This window comes from Dipodomys spectabilis, unplaced genomic scaffold (genome assembly GCF_019054845.1).
Source record: "Dipodomys spectabilis isolate Male_0828 unplaced genomic scaffold, ASM1905484v1 ptg000036l, whole genome shotgun sequence".
Lineage (NCBI taxonomy): Eukaryota > Metazoa > Chordata > Mammalia > Rodentia > Heteromyidae > Dipodomys > Dipodomys spectabilis.
Genome location: NW_024870713.1, coordinates 617,298 through 636,441, shown reverse-complemented (window position 1 = coordinate 636,441; position 19,144 = coordinate 617,298). Strand labels below are relative to the sequence as shown.

At 43.5% G+C, this 19,144-nt stretch overlaps 1 protein-coding gene across 2 annotated transcripts in view; it reads right to left on the bottom strand.

The window, feature by feature from the left end:
* Positions 1-17,100, bottom strand: part of Gpr161 (G protein-coupled receptor 161) — a 38,253-nt gene extending 21,153 nt beyond the window's left edge. Inside the window, exon 1 of one of the 2 annotated variants that reach the window (XM_042677345.1) lies at positions 17,037-17,100. The gene's annotated coding sequence lies outside the window, so the exon portion shown is untranslated. Of the gene's footprint in view, positions 1-16,679; positions 16,762-17,036 lie in introns of those variants that run through there. The other variant, XM_042677344.1, reaches the window with a different exon arrangement.
* Positions 17,101-19,144: the final 2,044 nt, after the last annotated feature.

Below are 19,144 nucleotides of genomic sequence, written 5' to 3'. Positions count from 1 at the left end.
TTCCATCTTTGTGTCATGGATAGATTTTTATGGCTATGCCCACTACATCTGTGTCTTATTTTAGTTCTAAAATGGAGATCCTAATTGGTCTATCTCCTTGCAATTTTGACAAGTTAGTGAGAAATCTGTGGTAGGAGAGAGGGTAAAGTTTTCTGGGAAAAGCTGCTTTGGTCTCATAAAGATATAGAGAATAAAAAGTCTCCCTAATAGCCCTAGTGGTAAACAAGGAAGAGAGCGTGAGCCACCACGGACCAGCGGGGCTACTGAGCCAAAATGCTGATCACAGCTCAGATCCACAAAACCCTAAGGTCTCTTTCCTCCCAACATATTGTTATTCATCTTTTAAAATTTTTCATCTGCGGGGGGAGGGGACGAGGATATGTGCCAGTCCTCGGGCTTGATCTCAGGGCCTCAGCACTATCCCTTAGCTTTTTCACCCAAGGATAGTACTCTATCACTTAAGCCACAGCTCTGTTTTTGGATTGTATTGGTTAATTGGAGGGAAGAGTCTCACAGACTTTTCTGCCTAGGTTGGCTTTGACTCTCAATCCTTAGCTCTCAACCTCCTGAGTAGTAGGATTACAGACACCAATGCTCAACTTAAAATTATTTTTAAAGCTATTTTGAATTTATTTTCCATTATGGAATGAATATATCAAGCTAATTAACATATCCATTATCTTACATACTTGTGGGGAAAGTAAGTGACCAATTAAAATTTACTCTGAACAATTTTGAAATAAACACTTCATTATTAATACCTATAATCATGATGCTGTGTAACAGATCTCAAAAATGGATTCTTACATCTAACTAAAAATAGACACTCTTAAAGGTGTGACTGCAGTAAAAGGATTCCAAGTTACTGTCCTCGTGGCAGAGATACTGGTTTTGGCTGTCTCTCTAGCACCTCGTCAAGGGCCTGGTACATAGTAAGTAACTCAATACTTATTTGTGAATGAATTAGAAATTTGCCTTGTTAAGTCAAATGTAAGAGTTAATACCATAAAAGTTACTATTAAGAGAATAAAAATGGGATGCAAAACTTCTAATCTAGGGATGAAACAAGGGCAAAAAATACTAGTACACTCTTCAGTAGGCCTTGTTTGCAGGCCAGGGACATACAGAATGTGGGAGCCTACAGCCGATGGCAACCTTGAGGTCTCCAGATCCAACCCTTCCCCTTTCCCAGGAGGCAGAGGAGAAATGCTAGCCAAAGTGCTGCCCACCCAGAGAAATACAAAACTCCAATCTCTGCCAGGAGGCCTAGAGTAGGGAGGTACAAGCCCCAGCAAATCCCTCTGAGCTATGTCTTTAAAGAACGCAAGGGGAGATTTGGAAGGCCCAGCCAATACAGGCTTACTGGCAGGCAGCCAGCTTACCCAGGGCCTGACAAGCCAGGGCCCATTTTTGAATGGAAGCAAATTCCAGTGTGACTCACATTTCCACTCTCTTGGGCAGCTCTGTGGCTAGACACAAAGGTGTTTCAGAAATCCCACACTCCTACACATTTCCCTGGCTGAACCATTTCATCTTCTGCTGCTCCTCTGAGATCAAACAGCTAGACAGTCACCCAAGTGAGGTTTTAATCACTCTACCAAAAATGATAACAGAGAGAAAGAGGAAGAGAGAGAGAGCAGAAGCTAGTCTTTTCAGTCCACAGGAAGGCTGCACAAGGACTCACACACCATCCCCACTTAGTATGGTGGGCACAACTCCTCAGGAAATGCCTTCAGTCTTTTTGTACACTCCCAAAGCATTGGCAACCTGCAACAAGCTCAAGTTATTCAAAGCCAAATCTTGTCACTCAAATGGGTAATCAATATCCATGTTGGATTACAAGACAAGGCAACTCTGTAGAGTATGAAGACAAGTATCTGCTGAGGGGTTTTGTCTTGGTGCCAGTATTGGGGCTTGAACTTGGGCCAGGAGCTCTTCTTTAGCTTTTTCACTCCAGGCTGACATACTACCACTTGAGACACAGCTGCACTTCTGGCTTTTTGGTTGTTAATTGGTAATAAGAATCACAGGCTTTCTTGACCAGATGAGCTTTGAACCATGATCTTCAGATCCCAACCTCTTGAGTAGGTAAGATTACAGGTGTGTGTGACCAGCTCTCTACTGCATTTTATAAACTGGTTTGCGTGGTGATTCCCAAGCCAACAATCTAGAAAAGCCTTGAATTGCAAGTACAGAAGTACCACCATGGAACACCAGCTTCTCTGTATAAATCTGCATATTTAGTGGTCTCACCTCACCTTCTTCTCTGGAATTTGTTGATTTTCACTGACTTAGTGGGCTGTTTCCCTGTTAATATTACTGTTAAGCAGGGAGACCTGGAGCTGTAAATGTGTACATACATCTGGCTCCTCAATATCTAGATTCTCCCCAAAGGACTCCTGTGTCACTTAGACTAAGCCAAAGTTCTTGCCTAGAACTGTAGCTCCCTCCATGATCTGGCGAACTCTTATTTCTGTTCCTATCTCACAATGAAACTACCTTTTATTCCTTGTACTCCAGCCCCACTGGCCTGTGTTCTATTTACAAACACATCAAAACCACCTTCATTACAGGGATTTTACATTTACCATCCCCTGGGCCCAGAATGTTCTTATCAACCTGTTCTCATATCCTTTAAATCTGAATTTAAATCAATTTTTTGGCAATGGCTTCCTAATGCATGTTATATAACATTCCATATCTTCTCGTATTCTTTATAGCTCTATTTCCTCATTGTCATTTTCTCCTTAGGACATGTATGTCTGTGTATGCTTACTTGTTTATCTTGTTGATGTCTTTCTCTTACACAAGACAGGAGATTATTTGAGAGTAAATGTTTTTGTCTGTAAATTTTCTGGTCAATACCTAGAACAGTGCCTGGCACACACCAAGTGTTCATTATATGTGATCAATAAATTAATACATGAATGAACAATATGACAGTAGACACCTCAGCACATTAGACCTGCCCTACCTTCAGAGGGCAGCACACACTGTTCACTATTCAATCAATATCCATTCTCCTCTTCCCCTACAACAGAATTCTGATTTAATATGGGTAACAAATCCACCTTCAAAAATAAACTTGCATGCACAGAGGGACTGGGTGACCATCAGACCCTGTCAATAAAGTAGCAAGAAGCTATTGCCCTAAGAAATAGGGACAGACAGCCTGGAGCAAGTGACTCATGCCTATAATACTAGCTACTCAGGAGGCTAAGATCTGAGGATCACAGTTCGAAAACAGCCTGAGCAGGAAAGTCCATGAGACTCTTATCTCCAATTAATCTCCAGAAAACCAGAATGGAGCTGTGGCAGAGCACTAACCTTGACTGAAAAAGCTCAGGGATAGGACCCAGGCCCTTAGTTCAAGCTCCATGACTGACAAAAAGAGAGAGCAGAGAGAGGAAGGAAGGAAGGAGGGTGGGAAGGAAGGAAGGAAGGAAGGAAGGAAGGAGGGAGGGAGGGAGGGAGGGAGGGAGGGAGGGAGAGGGGAGGGAGGAAAGAAAGGGATAGACTCAGTTTGAGTTTGACTCTTTCCCCCCACCCCCCTTCTCCTAATGGAATTCAAAGCCAATGCTTACAGGTGAGACCATCTTTGTTTTTGTATGTGCTGGTACTGGGGTTTGAACTCAGGGCCTAGACACTGAGCTTTTTCACTTAAGGCTGGCACTTAAGCCACGGCTCCCCTTCTGGATTTTTGCTGACTAATTGGTGATCAGAGTCTCATGGACCTTTCTACCTGGGCTGTCTTCAAACTGCAATCCTGAGATCTCAGCTTTCTGAGTAGCTAAGGATTACAAGTGTGAGCTATTGGTGCCTGGCTGAGATCATCATTTTTGAACCATGTGGCCAGAGGTCCCATGCAGAGAGAGAAGCCTGAAGCAGGCATGTCACCCAATGAGCTGTAAAGATAGGCACAGCTTGTCACCCTTCTTGGCAAAGCCCTTAAGAGTAGAATTCACTTCACATAAATCTAAGTTGATACATAGGTAAGTCAACAGTGAGAAGAGAAATTAAGAGATGCAAACTCTAACGATCAGCCCAGTCAAACTGCTGGTAAGCACTGGTGCTATGGGGTTTTTATTTATCAATGCATCACTTTCCCTTCCATTATCCCATTCTCCTCTAGCCCTAGTGCAAATGACTACATTCCAATGTGACTACCATTTTCCATGATAAACCTAAACAGAATCAGAGATTCTCATCTTTAAGAAGGAGGGTGAGCAGGTGGTATATGCCTATAATCCCAGCTATTCTGGAAAGAGGTTGGATGATCACAGTTCCAAGCTGACTCAGGCAAAGTTGGTACAAGACTGTTTGAAAAACAAAACTAAATGCAAAAAGATTAAGGTCATGGCTCCAATGGTAGATCACTTTCCCAGCAAGCACAAAGCTGAGTTCAGTCTTCAATATAGTCTCCCAAGAGAGCCTCTGATAATGTTTCTTTCCACAAATGCACTAAAAGCAGGCTAACTTTCCAGAAATGCCTCTTCCTTGATAACCAAGTTTTCTAAATTAGTGGAATTTTACTAGCTTAAAACATTAAAATCTTTATGTTAGGTCTGTAAGCAAAATTTGTGTAAATCTGTTATATAGTTCTCTATATCTTACAACAAAATATACAAATGTAATGGTTCAAGATGACTGAATTTTTAAGCTATGTGGAATTTTACTTGAAGCAGACCTTAGCAATGAATTCTAATGCAATTGCTTCCTTTTTGAGAACTCAAAGAACAATGTTAGCTTGCCCACAGTCCCTCAGGGAGGGGGTTACGACAGTGAGCCATCATTCCATGATCTGAAAACTGATGCCTATAAGACTGATAAAGATGGTGTTAGTTTCTTTGCTGCCAACTGTGTCTTGCAGGTCTGATCACTTTTTAATGCTTTTTTCCAACGTGCTCCAATCTTTAGTTATGTAGAGAGTATCCTCACCTGCACTTACCCTGCCCAGTTCAGCAGTAGGGTGCAAAGTAAGAGCAGTTTGCCAAGGAAGGGCTTCACTGCAAAGGTCTCCATCATGCACTCTGTTGCACAGGAATATTTCCTCCTGTCTGTGGAGGAAGGCTGTTTTTCTCCTCAGACAACAGTGACATGCTCCAAATACACAGGAAAAAGAAAATGAAACAGTCCAGAACTCAACATCTAGCTTTAATATATAAAGCATTAAGAGGGAAACTGCTGATTTTTTTTTTCGGTCATGGGGCTTGAGCTCTGGAACTGGGTGCTGTCCCTTAGCTCTTCAGCTCAAGGTGAGCACTCGACCACTTGAGCCACAGCACCACTTCCAATTTCCTGGTGGAGATAAGAGTCTCACAGACTTTCCTGCCAGGGCTTGCTTTGAACCAAGATCCTCAGATCTCAGCCTCCTGAGTAGGTAAGATTATAGGTATGAGCCACCAGAGCCCAGCATAAACTGCTGATTTCAAAAGCAAAGATTGCTGAGTCTCATTCGATCACCAAAATGGTGGGCAAATAAGTTTGGTTTGGACTGAATGTTCCCATAGGCCAAGTGTGAGAACATGAGATTTCCTGCAGAATATAGGTGTCTATGCAGAAGATACCTGCAGGGTCTGAACAACAAAACAGCACTGCTATTTCTTGACTATTGTGCTTCCCTTTATTTTTTATTTCCTCTACAAACTACCAAACCACACAGATCAGATGCCCTAGGTCAGACATTCCCAAACTGTGGGTGGCAGTTACTGCAAGGGGCCATCCTAACCAAGCATTGTCTGTAAACCAAATAAATGTTATATATGCTTTTATGGTCAGGAAAATTCAAATTCATTTTTTACATTGTTATTCATTCTCTAGAGCTTTGCTGTGAAGTTTTTTGTGGGGTACTGCCTCCAATTGAAGAGATTCTTTTTTTTTTTAATTGTGAAAGTACTATACAGAAGGGTTACAATTACATGGGCAAGATAATGAGTATATTTCTTATCAAGCATTGTTGCATCCTCCTTTGTTTCTCCTTCCCATCCCTTCCCATACCCCCCCCCCCACCCAATCCTCCCCCCTTGAAGAGATTCTTAAAGAGCCACAGAGGAGCCTAGGAAAGCTTGATCAAGTTCAGAAGGGCTTTTCTGGAACAGTCTACCATGATGAGGCCCTTAGCATTACCATCCCTTACTACCTGTAGTTTTCCTTTTATATTTTATCATTTCAGTAATGTGTTTTTATTTTAGGTAAGGATGTTCTTCCTTCCTGATGGCTTACAGATGCTTCCTTAGTTTCTCCTTTGGTTTCCTAACAGCACTTTGCAAGCTGAGAAAATGAAATGTTTTATATTTTCCACACACTTTTTTATGGTTTAAGCTTGAAATGTCTCCCCCAAAGGCTCATGCATTAAAAGCTTAGTTCACATATAGAGTTTTGGGAAAAGGATTTGTATTGATCCATCAATGGATTCATCATGCAGCAGGTTATTAGGAAGTGGTTGATTGGGGCTGATTAGTGGGTCACTGGGGGAGTGCATTCAAAGTATATACCCTGACCCCAATTTCTCAGTCTCTCCCAGTGTCTGTCTCTCAGTTTCTGTCTGTCTGTCTGTTTGTCTGTCTGTCTGTCTCTGCTTCCTGGACACCAAGAGGTAAGCTGCTTTGCTCCACTATGCCCTCATCAGCAGGATATTCTGCCTTGCCACTGGTCCAGAAACAGTGGAACCAGCTACCATGGATTAAACTTCTGAGACTGTGAGCCAAAATCAATCTTTCCACCATTAAGCTGTAAATCGCAGGTATTCTGTAATAGCAATGAAAAGCTAACATGCCTGTAACATATGCGAATAATGTGGACCTTGGAATCTTCACTGAAGATTTGAATTCCACATGAGCTTGGATCTCTTAACCAATCTGATTTAAGCCTCAATCTCTCCATAAGGAAAAATAAATAATCAATCTACTGTACAAATGATTACAAAGAGAGATAACTGAGGTAACATAGATAAAAGTAGTTAATAAAGTGGATATTCCCAAGATAATCCCCCAAAAATGTTTAAATAAGTTAAGACATGAAAGAGTCAATTTTTCCCTTCCAAATTTTAATTAAAGCCAAAGAGGTTTCATTTGATTACTAAACTGGATGAAATAGAAGAAGAAAGCATACATTGCTAGAAAATGCAGAATGGAAACTTCCCTGACTCCATCAGAGATTCAGGGTTTCAAGATCTCAAGTGCAAGTGCAGAATGATGTCCCGTGCCTATGCCAAGCTGCCTCAGGAACCGCACCGGTACCCAAGCCAGTAAGAAGCATAGGCACTTGAGATCAGCTGAGTGAGAAACAGGGTATTTCAAATTACCTCCATTTGTGACTATGATAACTGATGTCCCATTTCTTTTGGCTCATGATCCCTTCTCCCCAAGAGCAAATTCCATTGATTTAAGCAGAAAACCTCAAACAATGTCAGCAAAGAAAACGAGGATGGCTAGGGAGCATCTGAAAAGCCTAAACAAAAGACTCTAGATAACAGTCCAATCCAAATACTCCCCCAGGGAGGGGTGATTTTTGCACCTTAGTCAGGGAACATTGGATCTGGCATTCCCCACCTGAGGGACAGCCAGAAGATGCTAATGACATCTAACACCAAGAATATGCTACACATCCTATAAGACACAGGACAGCCCCCCTGTGACAAAGAAATAGCCAGCCCAGAACGTCCAAAGTAATGAGATCTAAAGACCTTGCTCTGTAGAAACAGTACTTCTTATTATGTGTGCTTACTAAACGGATCAAAAAGTAATAGTAACACATACTTATGCATGTACATGTAAGAGACCAAAGACAGAAGCTATGCTGAGAATAAGACTGCGATGATTACTTCTATCACAAGATAAGCAATGATTACTATACTAACGGAATTTTACCCTTATTTTTTACACTCATTACCCTCATATAGTCAAGCAAATTAAGAACATATTGTTAAAACAGACTTTTTAAAAAAAAATTTTCTCAACTAAGTTTAAATCTTCATTGTATTTAGAGTTTGGCACAAAGTTACATCCCTATAACTATACTCCCAGTTACTTGGAAGGTGGAGATTAGGAGGATTATGATTTGATTACAGTCCTGGCAAAAAGTTAACAAGACCTCATACCAACCAGTAACAGCATGGCTCTGTCATCTGCCAGCCCAACTATGCTGAGAATAAGACTGAGATATTACTTCTATCACAAGATAAGCAAGGAAGATTATGATCTGATAACAGTCCAGGCAAAAAGTTAACAAGACCTTGTACCAACCAGTAACAGCATGGTTCTGACATCTGCCAACCCAGCTATGTGGGAGGTTGTAGGTAGGAGGCTCTATGTCCAGGCTGGCCTGGATATAAACCCAAGACACCTTGAAAAGTAACTGAAGAAAAAGTATAGTGAGTGAGTGAGAGAGAAGGGAGTGGGGGCGCTGGTGGCTCACACCTATAATCCTAGCTACTCAGGAGACTGAGATCTAAGGATCAAGGTTCAAAGCTAGATGGGGCAGGAAAGTCTGTGACACTTTCATCTCCAACTAAACACCAAAAAAGCTGGAAATGGAGCTGTGGCTGAGCACTAGCCTTAAAAAAAAAAAAAAGCTCAAGGACGACACCCAGGCCCTGAGTTTAAGCCCCAGGACTGGTGCATGTGCATGTATGAGTACATGCATGCACACGCACATGTGTGTGTGCGCACATGCGAGCGCACATCTACACACACACAAATCTTGAGTTCAGGGATCTCTACTCTGGGAAGACCGAAAGTCAGGCTCAGTTTCAAGAATATTATTTTTAAATGGATTATGGGTGTATTTGTTCTGAATACATTTTCTCCAATGGCCTCACCTATGATACATGCCTTGAGCAACACAAGAAATACCCTGGCTCCTTCCTCATGACAGCCACACTGCCACTGATCTTCAGACATTCCTATATTCTTACCTTCCAGTCACCTTCCTCCTTTTCATTCCTCACTGAGCTATTCAGCAGTCTCTACAACTGAGGCATAACATGAAGCAAGATAAGCCAAAGCCAACATTTAGGAGAGGGAAAACAGGCTGTAAATAATAAATGCATAAAATAATTCCACTATGAAGAAAAATGGAACAGGGTACATATGTCTGTTTTCTGTTGCTATAATTAAATACTTGGGACTGGATGTTGTATAAAGAAAAGAAGTTTGTTTAGCTCATAGAACAGTAGGTTAAAAGTCCACATACCATGAAGCAGGCTCTGCCCATCCCTAGATGGCGCTGGGCAAACACACTTGAGAGGAAGCAACTCGCTGTTGAGGGAACTAACAAGGGCTCCTAAGAGAACTATTTAATCCCTCTAGGGTAATGTCACCAATGACCTACGCACTTCCCATAAAGCCCTACCTTTTAAAAGTCTCATCACACTGGGGAAGCTTCTAACACAAGAACCCTGTGGGTAACAATCCACCTCCAACCCACAGCACAGGGTAAGGGGGGAGCAATGGGAGGGTGGCTGAGCGTGAATAGTCAGGGAAGGCTCTCCAAGGAAGTGACATTTAGAGACCAGATAATAATGAAAGGAATTTTAGGCCAAAGGAGATCCAGAGGCCAGAATGAATTTGCATGTTTAAATAACAGAAATAGACCTGGGAAGGAATGAGAGAATGGCAGAAAGGTAAATGGAGTTATGGAGGGGCTGAATTACACAGGTCAATGTGCAATATGAATTAACTCTCACAAACAATAAGAAGCCAATATAGACAGATGAATGACTTATGCTTTAAAAGGGTCATTCCCCCAGTGGATGAAGGACAGACTGCAGAAGGCATGCAAGGAGGCAGGAACACCAGTTAGTATATTTCTGCTATAAGCCAAGTAAAAATGAAGGCTTGGATATGGGCTGTGGTTAACCGTGGTGGAAAGATGTGATTGGAAACATTGATCTCTTAAGTATGCCAACATTTTAGAAATAAAACAGAACTTCAAGGTAATTCATTCTTCTGGTATCATTTTGCAAATGGTGAAACCGAAGCCAGAAGAGGTGAAGTTTGTTATTCACAGCCACACACTTAATTGTGGGAAAAATACAAATTTCCAATCTGCCATCACCAGACCTTGTCCTTACTTGCCAATACTAGAGCTTCAATGGGGCATGCAGAAGACAGTTAAGAATACGAACCATACAGAAGGCCCCTAGCCAGGTTCAAAATGGGACTCTGTTTTGGGCGAAACCACCTGCTAGCCAAATCCAATTGGCCTTCTTTGAGCCCTCTGGAGCATCTGACACATTTGAATGCTCTGATTTCCTTCCTGAAACTCACTCTTCCCTTGGATTCACTCATCCTGCCCTCTCCTTAGTTCCTTCCCAGTCTTGCTCACCTGCGAATCTTCCTACCCTGTGTTACTAATTCCCAAGATAGCCTTGGAACAATTTATTCCTTATTCTTCCTTTACAGAAGAAATTAACTGTAGTCCCTGAAACATCTCTTCTCTGTGTTATACTAGCTGTTCTTGAGTTTCCCTGGAGATCCATCCTGTTCACACCACCTGGTCATACAGGCCTGCATGAATATAGACACACAACTCTCCCATCTTAGAGCCTTGACAATCTCCTAAGCCCCAGGGTCAAGTCTGTGCATCTGGTACATGTTTTCTCCTATATGTGACACCCAGGCTCCTCAGATGTGATGTGTACAAAATGGATTTCATCACATATGCTTAGACCATAAACATCACTGTCCAGTCAGGTGCCGGTAGCTCATGCCTGTAATCCTAGCCGCTAAGGAGGCTGAGATCTGAGGATCATGGTTTGAAGTCAGCCTGGGCAGGAAAAGTGCATGAGATTCTTACCTCCAATTAACCATCAGAAAACTGGAAGTGGCACTGTGGCTCAAAGTGATAGAGCAAAAAGAGTTCAGGGACAAGATCTTGAGTTCAAGCCCCATGACCTAAATCAATCAATCAATCAATCGATCAATCAATCTCTGTCCAATCTCTGATGACAGAAACCTAGGATATCTTATAGCAATTTTGCCAGATAATGCCCATTGGGCTAAGGCCATGAATGATACTTTCTGTGTGACCTTGGGGAATGAATGTATCTAAGTCTTGGCTTTCCATATATACTCACGAGGATTGAATGAAATGATGTATGGGAAGCAGTAATTGCTTGTCTATTCCATTTTCTATGGCAGATAACCAGTGTACCACTAGAGTCTCACTCAAAACTCCATCCTTAATTCCATTACCCCTCTCAGAGTCTCACCCTCTTTCCCCAGGATTCCTTCTAGATGTTTCGATCTCATCTTCTTATCTTTCAGCTCGCCCCCATGCCAAGCTGTCTTCCTCACTGTTTCCAGATTGATCTCTTCCTACACAGGCCTGATCAAGCCATGTGATTCCCTACACCCGCAGAATTTATTCATTGACAGATGCCCTCCATATCTGCTATGCCAAACCACTCCCAGCTCTCCAAATACTCATTGCTTCTGTCCACTCCTGTGACTGCACACTGCTCCTGCTGTCGACAACACCCTTGCTCCTGCTCTGCCTGCCCAGAGATGTATGCATCTTAAGATGAAGTGAAAAAGTCCCTTCAAAAGTCAAAGAATCTGAGGATCCCAGTTCAAAGCCACCCTGGACCAAAAACTCCATGAAACTACCAGAAGTGGCACTATGGCTCAAAGTAGTAGAGTGCTAGCTAGCCTTGAGTGAAAAAGCTCAGGGACAGCACTCGGGCCCTGAGTTCAAGCCCCATGATGAACAAAAAAAAAAACGTGAAAGGAACCAGTGGTTCACATCTATAATCCTAGCTACTGGGTAGGCTGAAATCCGAGGATCACAGTTCAAAGCCAGCCTGGGCAAGAAAATCAGATTCTGAGTTCTACCCCAGTACCAACACACGCATGCAAACACACATACACATGCGCACACATAAAAGAAATTATAGATTAGCTAAAGAAGCTTCCAGACAGATGCAAATCCTGCCCCACTTTACATGGAGAAGAGGAAAAAGGAAAACCTGAGAAGAAAAAAACCCAGTGGTTTAAAATATTTTTAAATATTTTAAGCAAAGGAAAAATAAAGAGGAAATTTAGAAATTTTAGTTTTGAAATAGGAGAGGACTTCCTAAAAGCAAGACAGACAACTTGAAGGCAGGAAAGGAAATGACAGAGGTTTACTTCATAAAAGTGAAATACTTCTGCACAGAGGTATGATAGGCCAACCTGAGAAAAGACCTACAGGCAAATGACACTGCATTTATTAACAAGAGAAGGATTAAAGTCCAGAATTTAGAGAGACCCTCATACATTGATGAAATTACAAACAACTCAACAGAAAAATTGGCAAAGGATTTGGCCAAGCAGTGAGAGAAATTAGAGGAAATGCAAGCTGATTTTTTTAAGGATAAACTTAGAAGAATCTATCAGCATTTAGAATGAATATACATGATACAATGTTCTCAAATAACATTTTAAAGATTTTTAAATGTCATATACAGAAAAGGGCATAGCATAGTTATTTTTAAAATGGAAATAGTGAAAGGTATATATTATTTTGCATATAGGTGCCTGGATTCTCTCTGAAAGAAGACAAAAACTGGCAAAATCAATGTATTCCAAAAAGAAAATAAACGGTTGGGGTATAAAGGTAGGTAGTTACCATTTATGAATTTTGAATGCTGTACTTTTTGACTATACCTCTCCCCAAACAAGTAAATGTAAATAAAAATTAATTAAAACTCTTGCCAGGTGCTGATGGCTACAGCTTGTAATCCTAGCTACTCAGGAGACTGAGATGTGAGGATTGCAGTTCAAAGCCAGCCTGGGCAGGAAAGGCCATAAGAATCTTATCTTCAATATACTATTCAGAAAAAGCCAGAAGTATCACTGTTGCTCAAACAGTGGAGTGCTAGCCTGGACGAAAGAAGCTAAAGGACAGCACCCAAGTCCAGAGTTCTAGACCCAGGACCAGAAAAAAAAAAAAAACACTAAAACTCTTTCTGTACAATCTCTCAGGCCTTAATAAACAAAGACAACTTTGCTTTATCTTTGGTCCACTCATTCCATTTCCAGGCATAATTTTTATCCAGAAATACTATGGACACAGATAAATGAAGACACACATATAAATGAAATTGAAAATAAACACAAAGTCCATCAACAGGGGAATGTGTCAGTCTAACATCATGAAATGTATACTATGCACCTGTTAAAGAGAATGAAGTGGTATCTGTTACCGATGCTGAAAGTCTTTCCAGTTACATTGTTAAATGGAAAAGGTAAATCACAGAGCCCTATTGCATGAATTTGCATATATATTTTAAAAAAGATACTCAATATTTTTAGGCTGGTCCTACAGTTAGAAATGTAGGTAATATTATTATGTCTTGTGCTGTATAATGTCAATAAACTATGCATCATATATTCACTTATAAATCCAGACTTAGTGGGGCATACACTGACACATTGAAAAAGACCAGAAAGAAATACATGGTCAATGATTAGCTCAGAGGTAGGGAGAGGGAGGGGAGAAGTAGAAGAAGCCTTTATTTCTTTCCCTGAATATTTCTGCATTCAAAAAAAAAATCTTTTATAATGCTAGGCACTGTAATCCTAGCTACCTAGAAGGCTGAGATCTGAGGATTGTGGTTTGAAGCCAGACTGTGGGGGGAAAAAAGTCCATGAGACATGTCTCCAATTAATCACAAACATGTTGGAAATGGAGCTGTGGCTCAAGTAATAGAGGGCTAGCCTTGAGCAAAATAGCTCACCATCAGCACCCAGGCCCTGAGTTCAAGACCCAGGACTGGCACACACACACATACACACACACACACACACACACACACACACACACACACACACACACGAAAGGAAGGAAGGAAGGAAGGAAGTAAAATAATTTATAAGAACTCATATTCATAAAAATTGACTATATTCTAGGCATGCTGTTCATGTACCCAAGGTCAGGTGTTGTACAGGAAAGCGTTGAGATGCAGGTGGTCCTACTTCAGCTTACATTCTTAGCATAGTTCTTACTCCCCCATGACTTGAGTAAGAAATAAACACAAGGCAAATTACAATTCAAATGTATCTCCATATGCATTCCCTTGGCAAACTGAAATCTCACTCCTTCATGTTCCCAGAGGTCCACAAACACATTTGCCACTAATGCTATCCTCTCCCCTGCTGAGAATGGAAAATGACCATGGAGATAGATTACAATGTTATAAGCATTGCCTCTTGGGGCAGGACCAGCAGCATAGGTAAAATTAGTGCTGATTGAATGAATGAAATGTTCAATTGCCCCTCTGAACTGCAGGCACCAGAACTGCAGGCACTGTTGATAATCATCTCTAGCTTTGTTGATTTTTTTGTTGTTGCTGTTCTTAAAGAAAAACAGCAAGAAGACACTACTTGTCCCCCATCAATCTCACTTTATTGTACTTCAGAAAGATGGTGTTTCCTACAGTCTAACTAGCAAACCAGCAGTCTGCAGGCCACAAATAGTTACCCTGCATGTTTAAAAAATGTTTTGAATTAGGTGCCACTTTTTAAAAACATGGTAGAAATGTGCCTTGTGGTACCTATACAGGCCTCCTTTTGAGGGCTACAATCTGTACCCTGCCCAGCCCAAACCTCTTGCCCATCTGCTTCCTGAGCTTACACTTGCTAACTGGCCCTAGGGGTGACAGATATCACAGAACTCTTCTGGCTGACACGTAAGTCAGAGCAAGTTCAATACATGTTTCCCCCCAACAGAGTTCACACTTCTCTGCCCACTCAGTATTGCATCTCCTCTCTTAGAGGACTCCCAGTGCATGGGATACAACACAAGGATATACATTTGGAGACCTAACCCTTTAGGTTCAGTTCCTAAATGCCAAGCAGGCTTCTTTCTGAGGAGGTTTCATATCATTCACGATCATGGCAGAGAAGTAGGTCAGGGAGAAGTCCTGAATTATAGGACCCCCATTTAGTGTATCAGCAAGAAAGCACTGCCAAGTCAAAAGGCTGACCTCAATCTTGACTGCTTACTAAGCCAGCAGAGTACTTCACCTCCCCTGCCTCTCAGATTCCTTGCCCATCTAGAGGGCTAACAATTGCACTTCACAGGGGTGTCTTGTGAATGAATTCAAAAGGTGTATATGAAGCCCCATTTAGTGGAACAGCCCTGTAACCCAAGCTCCCTCCCAGCAGAGACAAAAGGACACTCAGTTCCAAGCCAGCCCAGAAGGTACAGAGACCCTATCTTTAAAACAGAATAAAATCAAAAGGGAGGTCATGGCTAAATCATGGAGTGATTGCCTTTTACACAAGAGGCCCTGTGTTTAATCTCAGTTTGGGAAGAAGGAGGATTAGAACGAGGAAGAGGAGGAGGAGGAGGAGGGGGAGGAGGAGGAGGAGGGGGAGGAGGAGGAGAGTATTGGAGTTTCAACATTTCAGAAGTATAGAATAAGATGGGTGTGGTCTAGGGAAAGAAATGGCAATCCGGAAGAGGTTAGAGTAACATGAAGAGTCCAGATGGTGTGACCTAAGGCTGTGTCCCCTCTCCTGGAGAGCCTAGAGAGAAAGCTATATATGGACGAAAAAGCATTATATAGGAAAAACACCTATCTGTCGAGTTCATGTAGAGGTCTAGGTCAGTAGAAGAGGCCAGGCTACATCTGGGCCGATACAGGGAGGAGACACAGGAATGTAATGCTTCTGCAGCTTCCAGCACCTGGGACAGGTTCGCTTGATATTATCAGTATCCCCACTAGACAGACGGTGGAACTGAGATCCCTTCCCTCCAAGACCACACACCACCTTCCTCCTTTACAAGCAGAAGGATCAAATGACTTGCAATTGAAAGCACTTTGCAAAAGGAATCAAAGGAACAATGAGGAAAATTAAGAGTCTCCAAGCTGGGCTATCCGGTGATGCCAATGCCCGGCTGCGTGGGGAGGGTGAGCAAACCACTCCCAAGCGCAAATCACCCCAGCGACCCGCAGCCGTTCTCTCCTCACATGCCTTGATCCAAGGATTGTGCGGGGATCAAGAGCTGACTCTAGGGGACTGAGCACTGACCAAGTGCTCCCCGACCCTCTAAAAGCAAATCAATTTTCTTTTTTTGCAGAGCTGAGGGTCAGAGATGCCCACCCCACCAGGCTGGAGACTTTTCGGAGCGCGCCTCCCGCCCTTGCTCAGGGCGCCCTGGATCCTGATGAGAAGAAAGCTTTTCACCCGGTCCTCACAGATCCCAGCTCAGGGTCGTGGCCGAGGACCCCACATCCCTATCTCCAAGCAGGTCGTGGAGCCCGTTGGTTCCAGGGGGGCGCGGCCTTCATCAGCTAAGTTGGGCACGCACCGATCAGTGCTGTCCCTTCCCCGGAGGGGGGGGGGGGCTTGCAGGGGGGTTCAGGCAGCGCCAGGGAAAGGGGGACGGCTCCCTCCGGCAAATGGGGAGAAGCTCCACGCCGAGAGAGGGTCGCGCCCCCAAGATCGCCCTACGGAGGGCTCCAGCTCTGCAAAGCCTGGCGCACCGCAGCCGGGCCGGCAGCCTCCAACCCCCAAGAGGGGCGCGGGGCGGGGAAAATTGTAATGGGGGCAGGGAGGTGTGGATAGAGGGGGTGCGGGCTGGCGCCCCAGCCTCCCTCCGGCCCTGCACAATGCAGTCCGCAGGGCTCCATCCCGGGCCAACCCTTCCCGCCTGGGCCGTGTCCCCCATCCCCGGGGCCCGGTGCTCACCCAAGAGCCGCCGCCACGGCAGCTCAGGGCCCGGCCGGGCCGCCTCCCCGACGCCGCTTCCTTCCTCCCCGCCGCGCCCAGGACTGGAGGTTTCGGGTTTCAGCCCCGCCGAGCCCCGCTTCGCTCCTCCCGTCCCGTCCCGCCCGCCCTCCGGCCACCAGCACGCGGAGCCAGGCGGGGCTCAGGCCAAATAACTTTGCCAAGCTCGCGCTCCACCTTCGCGCTCGCTCGCCCGCCCTCCTCAGCGCCCCCGACCTCCGCCCCGCGTCCGGCAGCGCCCGGCCCCGCACGCCCCCCGGCACGCCCCTTCTTGGCGCGTCCGCCTCCCTGCCCCGCCACTTCTTCGTCGGGTCTCACCGTGGATCCGCCTGGGCCGATGCTCTTTGTCTCGCCTGTCCCCTACTGCCTCGCCCCACTTTTCTCCAGCTCCGAGTTCCGGACCCCGGACGCCGCTTTTCCATCTCTCTCTCCATCACACATGGACTTTCCGGTTTCCTCACACTCTCCTTCCAGTCTCTTACCAGCACTGCCCAGACATCTCCTTCCCTATGCCCTCCCTTTGCTCATCCAGCCAAAGGCTGTGGGCATCTACCTCTGGACCTAGGCTTCATCGCAGTGACTAAAACCTGAAGCCAGCCTTCGAAGGACGCACAGTAATTGGATATAAATAGATAGACCTTTACGGTTAATTAATTCTACAACTGTCCGTCTCAACCAAAAATAAAAACAAAAACAAAATAAAAAAACTAGGAACAATAAAGACCAGGGCCTGCCAGCTTAGAGGATGGAACAGTCCCTTCACATCCTTTCTGTTCCACCTTCCTTCCTTCCTTGGCATTTTTTTCCGAACCTGTCCCCAAACCTCCTACGTATAAAAGTTAAATGTTAACAGCACAACTGCTGCTATTTAAGAAAGGGAAATGAAACAGGGCAGCAAAATGTTCAGGTATGAAGATATAATGCGGTTAGCTAGACTCCAAACAAAAACCAAAAGCAGAAAAGAATTGGTGCTGTGCTTAGAGCAGGAATCCAACTCCTCTGAAATCATCTGCTTTAATAAATGCATTAATTATTCCCTTGCTTACAGATTAATACTGTGGGAGCTGCTTTTTATTAGGCCACGGAGGCACTATTTAGAAACATAATTTGCTATCTAGCACCTGCCAAACACCCAGACTGCTAGGGACAAAGGGGATAATGGGGAGAAGGAAGGGGCAGAGAGTGGGGGGGGGAGAGTTGGGGTGGGGAGCTAATGATGCCTTACTCCTTTGAGATAGATGCTCCATTTGGTCAAAAGCTGGATTCTTGGAATCTCTGTCATCCAGCAAGTGAGATGCTTGAAGCAGCTTAAAGCAGACTATTCTCCAGAGTCCTTTAGACATTTATTCTGAAATCCCTGGTTATTGATCCAATTTACAATGACTCACATACCAGCTAAGCTCTGTGATCCTGGGGGAGTTTGTTAACCTTTTGAGCTTATTTAAGTATAAAATGTGGATACTCATACTTGACTTTCTGTGGGGTGGAAAAGGTTAAATGAAATATTGTTCCATCAATCACCCAGAGTCCTAGAGTCTGAGGAATACGCCCTTTTGAAAGTTGGCATTCAAGTATAGGGCCTTCTCTACAGCCAGTACCCCAAATGAATGACTTACACCCCATTTCGATCACAAATGTTCAATTATTCTGTGTCTTTATTCTTATGATTTAATCATTTAACTTTATCTATCTGGTTTGATTTTATGTTTATTTATCTCTAATATATAAAGGTGGTGAGCTTTTTATAATTATCAAGTATATATCTCACATAAAAGAAGATTTTTCAAGAAAAGTTTGAAAGTGGGCTGGTAAGGTTGCTCAGTGGCAGAGCACTTGCCTTGCATGCATGAGGCCCTGGGTTCGATTCCTCAGCACCACATAAGCAAAAAGAAAAAAGCCAGAAGTGGCGCTGTGGCTCAAGTGGTAGAGCGCTAGCCTTGAGCTGAAGAGCTGAGGGACAGCGCCCAGGCCCAGAGGTCAGGCCCCACGACCGGACCCAAAAAAAAAAAAAAAAAAAAGTTTGAAAGTATATGTTGCAAACTGGCATGGAGAGAGTGAAAATTAAGACAAATTACAGCTTTTTCAGCAAAGGATATGTCCCCCATACTGAGCAACCTTTTCCCGTACTTACTCCATTTCATTTTGAACTTTTCAATGGAAAACATGCTTTCTCCTGCTGTCCATTATCAGATATATTATTTATCACAAAAGTTATTTGCCTCATAGCTCATAGGCCCAGAACTTACTGTTTATTTATGGATAGAAATTGCTGCCAACTAATGCATTTTTCAATTGCTCTCCTAAAATTGCTTTTTTCTTCTCTCAGAGCTAACACTGAGCTCTGAGAAGTCTTCAATCAGATGCTGAGAAAACAGGAAAAAAATTGTAATTATTTGACAACATATTACAATTGTCGCTGTTTAGGT